Raw genomic sequence first — 9516 nt, 5'->3', positions numbered from 1 at the left:
TTAAGAAAGGAAGACAAACTCAAAAATGAGCCAACTGAAGATAAAGGGGTGCCTAATAGTGTGCTATAGAGGAGTCACACAGAGCTGAGTTCAAAACCTAAGTTCAACATGTGAGTTCTTCCTGTGGCATGGTGAAACTATGGAGACATTCTCAAGGGATGACATAAATCTGTCTTCCTCTGGAATGCTTTCCCTGTCACTTCCTCTTTTCCTTCTCTCCACCCTATGCTGCTTTTGATGCTCGGCTCTCTGTCCCAGTGGTAACATCCACTTTCCGTATCACAGTGTCTATAAACTTCATGTTATTTGTCACCTCAACAAGAATGCCAGCTTCACAAGAGAGCAAACTTGTCTTTCATGTTCACCTTTGTATCCTCAATGTCAAGCACAGTGCCTGACACTTAATGAAAATGTGTCAAGTATTGAATAAGCAAAAAGGCTGCAGAGCTGTAAGAGAGGTAGAAGGAGATTTTGTGATAAGCAAAGCGATGGAAAGCCCTTTTTATGTGTTGTAGTGTTATATTAAGTAATGTATTTACAAAGTACTATATCTGAGGTCGATTCTAAACGACAAAAATAAGTCCCTTGGCAGTAATTATGGGATTTTTGATAATAATGTAAAACTTCTCTGAAGCATGTTAAATCTTTTCACAGGGTAGTTTTCTTTATTATACTAGACCAATCACCTAAATATATGTAGGAAAATTCTTTTGCTTCACAATGACATATAACAATTTTAATAGCACCTATTAAAGTGCTTTACCCGTAGTAGTTGTTCAGCAACTAATTGTTGATGGAACAAATATATTCAGCAAAATTGGCCTCTTTTTGCAAAGCACTTTTAAGGCTAAGAATAACTACTTACTATATAATTCTATAATAGCTCACATTACAACAAAAGATTAAAAGAGAAACATATCTTGTATATTTTTCTTGATATAAACTTGTGTTATAACTTATTCTTGTTCATCCAATCAATGAGGATTTGCATTTTGAAATGGTTACAATGCATCTTGTCACCTGACACATTCTTTCATAAAGAACCTTTGATAAATCTTAACTGCACACACTAACTGTGTTAAGGTCTTAATCCTACATAAAATACATATAGATATATATAGATATATATATAGATATATATAGATATATATAGATATATATATAGATATATATATATACAGATATCTGTTTACCTAATGAGAAAGGATCACTTTCTTCCTCTTGGTAGAAATTAAAAGCTCATAATATTTGAAAAGGTAGACTTTGCCATTGTACTTCTGTCTCTATAAATCATCATAGACACTGGTTTCTTGCAAAACAGGTTTCATGTAATATTTATGTAAGTTGCACATGACCTTGAATGAAAGCAAGGGTTACAAGAAACAGTGTTCTTATTGTTTGACAGAATGCGTCTCTATTTTGTCAGATATTACTTACTCGGGCCATATGTGATTTTTTTTTTTTTTAACAGAATAGAAGTTGTTCATTTTAAAGTTGGGCTATGGGGAAGTATGACATTTCTTTTTAGAATCAATATTATTTTATGTTGCACTTGTAGAAAATTTCTGTAAATAAGCCAAGAGGCATACCAGCAGCAACGCTGGGTATAGAATATATGTGGATGAGTCAAAAGTTAAAATGTCCTCTTCCCATTCACAGAGTTGATTGTGGAGGAATCATGAGAACAGATGGAAAGATCAGATGTCTGAGAGGTGGGGTGTAGGTTGCTGTGTTTGATAAACATGTGCCCTTATCCAACCTTGCAGCTCTGAAGAAAATCTGTGTAGTAAGAAGAAGCAGTGCTACTGGGTTCTAGCCTGGTCAGTAGAATTTATTAGCTGTGTGACCTTGGGCAATTCATTTAACTTCTCTGAACTTTGCCCGTAAACTAATATGTAGGGTCCGTACCTGGGTTACCTAATTTATAAGGCTTTTCCTATCTTCCCTACTTACTGCTCCCTTGTTAGCACTCTAAGTTCCAGTCACATTCAACTCCCCTTCTCCTCTTTTTATTTTCTTTATAGGACACTCTGAAATGATCTTATTCATGTGGTTGTTTTCCTTTACCAGAATGGAAATGCCAGGACTGGAAGGATCTTGGGTGCTGTTCTTCCGGTAGACTAAACACTACAACAATGCCAAGAAATTAGTTGGTACATAAAAATAATTGGTGAATGACTTCTAGGTATATACCCAAAAGAAGTGAATGCAGGGACTGTAACAGGTATTAGACACTCATGTCCATGGCAGCCTTAGTCGCCATAGCCAAAAGCTGAAAGCAATTTAATTGTCAATCGATGAATAAATGGATAAACAAAAATATGTTATATGCATACAATGGAACATTATTCAGCCCTTCTGACACATGATACAACATGGATGAACCCTGAGGACATTATGCTATGTGAAATAAGCCAGACGTAAAGGAACAAAAATGGTGTGATTCCACTTACATGAGATACCTGGAGGAGTCAAATTCATAGAGGCAGAAAGTAGAATCGTGATTGCCAGGGGCTCAAGGGAGGAGGAATAGGGAGTTGTTATTTGATGGGTACAGAGTTATAGTTTGGGAAGATGAAAAAGTTCCAGAAGTGGATGGTATAATGGCCGCACAACAATGTGAAAGTACTTAACTTCACTGAACAGTGTACTTAAAAGTGGTTAAAATGGTAAATTTTATCTGTATTTCACAACAATAAAACAGAAATTGGTGGATCAGTGAGTGTGGAGTTCCTTCATACAAGTGTTTCTTACTCCCTGGGACACTGTCCTCTGTCATCCCTCCATCCCTGCTCTATTCTCCCCTTAACCTTCCACCTCGCCAACTCCTGGTCATGTACCGGCTCTCAGCTTATCCAGGTTTCTCAACAGCAGCACCATTGGCATTTGGACTGAATAATTCTAGATTGTGGGAGGCTCTCCTGTGGGTGAGTCTCTAACGCTTCCTATAGTTTATTTGCTATACTTAAAGCACTATCTCTTACATAGCTCACCTGTATCACTCAATAAGTTAGTGTCCGAATGGGGATAGAGTAAGTCCTATCACTAAATATACTTTTACCTTTAGAAATTCATTCTGGGTACATAAAAGCCCTAAGTACCAAAAAGCCATGATTGCTAATTTGGAGCTTGATTTTAAGAGACAGAAACTAAAACACAGGTAAAAAATGAATTTATTTTGGCTTATGAATTTTCACAAAAGAATTCTATACTTATTACACTGAAAACAGATAACTTAATTGTTGTCTCCAGTGTGCTATAAAGGTACCAAGTACAGGAGGAGAATTTGAAATTATGTTCAATTTATCTGTTCTGATAGAAATAACTTAAAATTATGATTTCACATTTGAGAGAATCTTTTGTTGTTGTTGTTGTTAGTCAGCGTCATTATGTGTTAAAGTCAGAGGGTTCATGTTCTTATACAAATGAAAAGGAATGGGAATGCAATATATTTCAAATCACAAGCTACACTGGAAAAGGTGTATAAGTAGTATGAGCCTTAGAAAAATTTAGAGAGAGGTGATGTGCTAAAGACAGAGCTAAGGAAATAACTGTCTGAAAATTAGAATATAAATAATATTTTTGAAGGAATAATGGTGTATTTTGTTAATTAAAAGCTAAATTTGAATTACTTAAACAGCAGAATCTGGAGAAGATAAGATGACCTTCACATTTCAACCTTCCATTTCCTCCTTACCATTTCTTAGGCACATATGTGAGAAGAACTGCAAAGTGGCTCACCCCTTTCCCACTCCTGCCCCTTTTGGCATGGCTTCCTGAACTATTGAGGCAGGAAGGTTAAACTGCATTTCGCAGACCCCTTTGCAGTTCAGATTCGACGTGTGAGCTATGCGTCCTCAGCATATATAACCTATGTTAACTGTGCCTCACCATATGGTTTACAGACTTTGCATGATGTGATGGCACCTTCTAAGACTATGCAGGGTCTCTTTTGTAGGTGAGACTTGGAAGGAAGAAGTGAGTAATGAGTGGTTGGTGTAAATGCTCAAAGAGATAGCATCTGCTGGCAAGTATGGTGGTGAAATCTTTGGTTCTTCTGGGGAAACTTTGCTAAAGAAACTACTGATCCTGTCATTGGCCTGGGGCAGTGAGGTTTCAGCTAGAAAAGGATGTTAGAGGAGCTGAGTATTCTATTCAGTTCAACTGAGTATTGTTGGTTGAGTTATCCATGCTACACTACCTGCCTCTCCTAGAAATTTCATTAGCTGCCTAATACCTTGTAGTAATTTCCTTTTGGCATAGACTAGCTAAATGAGATTATGTTTCCAGAAACTATGGATTCTGACAGATACAATTTATTATGGTCAATGTCTGTGATAGGTACTATAGATAGAGATAAGTTTATATTCAACTTTATATTCATTCTTGCTCATGAATGTTCATTTTGAAGAGCTTTGAAGTCTCATAGAGGGAGCCAGAAATAGGCATGCAAATAAATAATAACAGTACAATTTAATATATACAGTTATAGATATGTAATACAAAGTGAAACCAGAGCACAGAAAATGAACAACGATCTAGTAGGGTAATCATTCAAGAAGGGTAATTGGACCAGGAAAGTTTCATGGAAAGGGCATCATTTGCAGTGTATCCTTAAGAATGAATGGAAATATCTCAGGTAAAGAAAGTGGGAAGGATATTCCCAGAAGAAGGAAGAGAATGTTTAAAGTCATGGAGTGATGAGACAGCACAGGACATTCAGCAAGTGTAAGAGTTTTGTTATTTGTTATATGGAATATAGAATTTATGTCAGGGAGGTCAACCTAGGAGAAAAAGAGAGCCTTGTATGTCACATTTAGGAGTTGGGCTCTGAGGATTTGGGGCAGGATTATATCTCCTGTTTCAGGAAGATTACTTGGGCAGCCATATGTAGAGTAGATGGAGGGCACTTCCGGAAGTAGGATGCAGGGAAAATGTAAGAGGCTATTGTCATGATCTAAGGAAGAAATGGTGAGGCAGTGGCACAAGGAACTGAGTGGAATGGATGGATTAGAGAGAGACTGTAGTTGCTGGTCTGCAGCAGGAGCTCAATAAACATTAACTGAATGAAATACAATGGGGGAAAATTGAACATGATGGAAAAGTTCTTGGCTTGGGTGAATAGGAGGAAAAAGAACATGCTTTCCAGTAAATATACAGTAAATATGCGAGTGGCGGTGTGAGTCTCTACCTCTATTTGAAGGCAGAAAAAAACCTGGAAATTAACCTGCTAACATTTGCTTTCATCCTTCCAGTCCCTCCTTCACTCAGTAAGTATTTATTGAGTACTATTGATGTAGTAGCACTGGGCTAGCCACTGTGGATTCCATAGTGAATTAGCCGGGCTAAATGGGATAGCAGACATAAAATGAATAATGATCAAATAACTAGTTACAGTCACAAGGAGCATTCTCAAGAATAAACACAGAGTGTTATGACAGGGAAGGTTTAGGGTTATATGAGCCAGAGAGGAAGTGCTGTGGAATAGTGAGCATTATTGATATAGTGAGACTAAAACTTGTTTTTCCAAAGAAGATTGTGCTTTTACAAATCTATCATGCTATTCAGATTTCATAAAGGCCATTGTCTTATATCTTTAAGGTATTATGCTCTGGTGTCATTGTTGGAAATCTCTCTCTATGCAGGGCAAGTCTACCCATTCATTCTCCCTTCTGCCACTATTAGTAAAGACTCTTCTGATTAATTACTAACTATCAAATGTATCTCTAGAACACCACACTAAGTGGTAACGTATTAATGAAGATGGATTTGAGGTCCTGTTCACACTTCTTGAGGGAAGGAAGCTGGACTATGCTGACAACCAATCCCATTAATCACTTTCTATTAGATTTACTGTGTGATTTAGTTTGCTTTTCAGTGGGGATCCTTTTCTCCATTCAAAAATAGATACTTTCTGCAGATAAAGGAAATGCCTGTAAGATTTACAATGACAGCAACCATACTAATTTATAGAGAAAGCCTGCATGGGTTACTAGTAAGAACATTTATGGGTTGGTAGACCAATATAAGTCATATATTGGTCTTGGCAATCACTTCATAAATGAAACAGTCTGTCTGTAAGTGTATCAGATTAATTGAAGAAACCTGAAGTAAAGTACAATGTTTAATTGGCTGAGAGCAGTGTTTCTCGAACTATAGATTGCAATTCATTAATGGCTTGTGAAATCAATTTAGCAGGTTGTGATCAGCATATTTTAAAAGAGGAAATAGAATAGGAAATGTAGTAAAAATGCTAGAGAATATTGTGTATACAAAGAATACTGTTTCTTAAAACTTTTGTTTTATATGTATGCACACATAATATATGTAGTATTGTATATATGCATATAATGTGAATACATACATAAAATATGTGTAAATTTACTTATGTACATACCAGGTAAATATGTAAAATGTCAAGGAAATCTCAAAGCCATAGATCTGGAAAAAAAGTTCCAGAAAAAGTTCCCTTCAAATCTGGTTTTCCATTAAAATACAAATCCCAAGTTAATTATTATTGCTTAAGGCACATTGGAAACTATTGAAATTATTGGGTTGGAGAATATTTAACAAATTTTTCCTCTGAATGAATACTGGGTAAAACAAGACGGTAAAGGTACTTTTGATTTGGTAAATATATATTTAATATGCTAAATAAAGGCGACCAAAGTCTCGGGGTCTGCTAATTTTGTTGTTTATACACAGTTCTATGGCTGTCACCCCTTAGTGGTGGGGGATACATTCCCAGACTTCAGATACCTGAAACCATAGATAGTATCAAACCCTATATATACTATGTATTTTATTATACATATATACCTATGATAAAGTTTAATTTGTAAATTAGACATAGTAAGAGATTAACACTAACTAATAATAAAATGCAACAATTATAAAATATACTGTAACAAAAGCTATATGAATGTGGTCTTTCTCTCCTTTTCAAGACTTTTTATTGTCCTGCACTCACCCTTCCTCTTCCTGTGATGATGTGAGGCGATAAAATACCTACTCAATGAGAGGAAGTGAGGTGAGTGATGTAGGCATTGTGACAATGCGTTAGGCTACTATTGACCTTCTGAGGATAGTCAGAAGGAGGTTCACTTACTTCCAGACTGAAGGTAACTGAAACCGTAGAAATCAAAACCATGGGTAAGTGGAGGACTACTGTATTTCTTCTTACATTTAAGGAGTTTTATATCAAATATATAAGAAGGATTGATTCGTTTTCATAAGTATATTAACTATTATAACCTGGAAGAGATTAGAGAATCAGACTTGTGTTTTTATATCTGACAATAGCTTGGTTTGCACTCTGTGAATATTCATTAAGATTGTTCCCTAGACCCTGTGACACCTTTCTGTATTTAATAATTACATTTCTAGGTATGTTCTGATTAAGACATTTCCCTTTGTTTTGTTCACTTTTGTTTCTCTCCCAACCGCATCTCTTCATGCCATTCACCTCTGATCCTTTCTCTGGGATTCACAGCCATCTTATTTCTTCTGCTGTTCTGTAATTTGTCTCTGAAGTCTTGTTTTTTGTCAGACCTAGAAATATTGGCAATAGAACGAGAGAAAAATGATTATGTTATTTTGGTCAATGTTGAAGTGAAATATATTTAAATTTTTGAATTAGGAAAAAAGACAGCCAAAGTCCACCATTATTTAATATATGAGTGTAAACCCTATCTTTTTGCCTCATTTTGGTTCTAGTATCTATCCTAGGTCTTGTGTAAACACCTTCTTTTCCAATCAACCTATAAACTTAAGATGTATTCCCTACAAAATAAGATTGTACAGAAGAGGGCAGTTTTCAATTGGGATTGATTTCTCTCTAGAGTTCAAAATCACAGTGGCTTTAGACTGGATTTCGCCTTAAGAAAGAAGCTGATTTCGTACTAAAATTAAATGATCATTATCTCAGGATAAGATTTTCTTTTGGAAAACAACTGGTCTCCAAGAATTATGATTTGAAATAACTCAGTATGTTGACGGTTACTAAGTAATTACAAATATAATGAATATTTCAGTAGTTTTTTGTGGCCTGCTAAACACAAAGAGATAACTTTAAAAGTCTAAATCTTCTGTCTTAGCATTTAAGAATGATTAATAATGCTCAAAAAACTCCACATATAACCAGATTTATAGTAATGATACTCATAAAAAGGATAGAATTTTTAATCCATTCATCAGATTCTCTTCAACTGTTTCAAAGATCTTAAGTAATTATGCCATTAATTATTCTATTCAGGCCATTTGGTGAAGAATATAGAAACAAATGACTTCTCGGAAAAGATACTGAAAAGACATTTATAAGACACACACTTCCACTGAGTAGGCAGTACTCATTCTATGACTAATTCGCCAAGACTTCTACGTGCTACACCTACGTTTATGAGAAGGTATCTTAGAAATTCTGATTTCAGATATCAGCTATGTCATAGACCTTATGCATAGTCTAAGTTATTTTTTTCTTTGTCTCTATGTTTTCATTTATATAGTGAGTAAATCTAAAATGTATTTCTCTCATATGATAGAAGGTGCTTTGATGATAAGAAATATGAGATAAATGTTAAATATTTGCGCACTGGCTTGTAGGAGTGGGAGAAGATGTGCAGGCTTTAAAAAATGTTCGCATTGCTCTTCTGTGGAGCGGAACTAATATACCGAAACGAGTTAGGTGGGATTAAAGGCAACGGATACATATCTAGACATTCCTTAAGGAGGTGGCTATTTGCAGTTTGTCATACATAAACTATCATTGTGTGATCTATGTATTTTCTTTCCATAGTCCTTGGTTGTGAAGTCGAGAAACGTTTTGAGTGTCACTGGTAAAAGTGGCTAGAATTTACCTCCAGAGGATCCTCTGAGTATAGCTTGTAATAGATGCACATTGAAATGAACTTTGTCAATAAGACTGACGAAGTCCGTTATACCAGCATATCTAAAATAATTATCTCACTCTTAAGAACACATTTCTGAAGAACTAGCCTGGTACATGCTGAAGAGACACCAACAGTTGGAGGCCCTTCTAGCTCATTTGTATTCATTGCCAAAATCTGGCTATTATTATAAAGCATTCCCTTGGTACAAAGAAAAGAGATGTTATCATTGCCCCTGTTTTATTTTATTTATAAGCGCATCATCCTGGATTACATCTTTATTCACCTGTTGTTCTTCTGGTGCTCTGTCCTTAAGGAGAATGCTGTATCCAACTTATGAGGTTTAGGATGTGTTTAATGCACATTATTGTATGGACCCGCCTTGTATTTTTTTTCTGCTAAGTGTTGGAGGCCAGAGTCTAGAAGTGAGTACTCTGAACCCCAACTAGAGCAGCTCACCCCTAGTGGGCACTTAAAGAACAATGATCATGGACATTGATTGAATTGGGCTGATTACAAAGACGCTGCGGGAAAGAAATTTCTCAGGTGGATTCCAGACTTTAAGATGATCCTTTCTTGCTTATTTTTTGTTTGTTTTAAAATAATTGAAATGGCTACACTTGAGAGACAG

At 35.8% G+C, this 9516-nt stretch overlaps 1 long non-coding RNA gene across 1 annotated transcript in view; it reads right to left on the bottom strand.

Annotated features, from left to right (window-relative positions):
- Positions 1-6505: 6505 nt before the first annotated feature.
- Positions 6506-9516, bottom strand: part of LOC128313903 (uncharacterized) — a 43956-nt gene continuing 40945 nt past the window's right edge. The window contains exon 3 of the long non-coding RNA XR_008294993.1: positions 6506-7551. This is a non-coding gene — a long non-coding RNA (uncharacterized LOC128313903). The remainder of the gene's footprint in view (positions 7552-9516) is intronic.

The sequence above is a fragment of the Acinonyx jubatus genome, chromosome A1 (genome assembly GCF_027475565.1).
Source record: "Acinonyx jubatus isolate Ajub_Pintada_27869175 chromosome A1, VMU_Ajub_asm_v1.0, whole genome shotgun sequence".
NCBI classification, from domain to species: Eukaryota; Metazoa; Chordata; class Mammalia; order Carnivora; family Felidae; genus Acinonyx; species Acinonyx jubatus.
The sequence above is the reverse complement of the archived record's forward strand: the minus strand, read 5'-3'. Positions and strand labels throughout refer to the sequence as shown.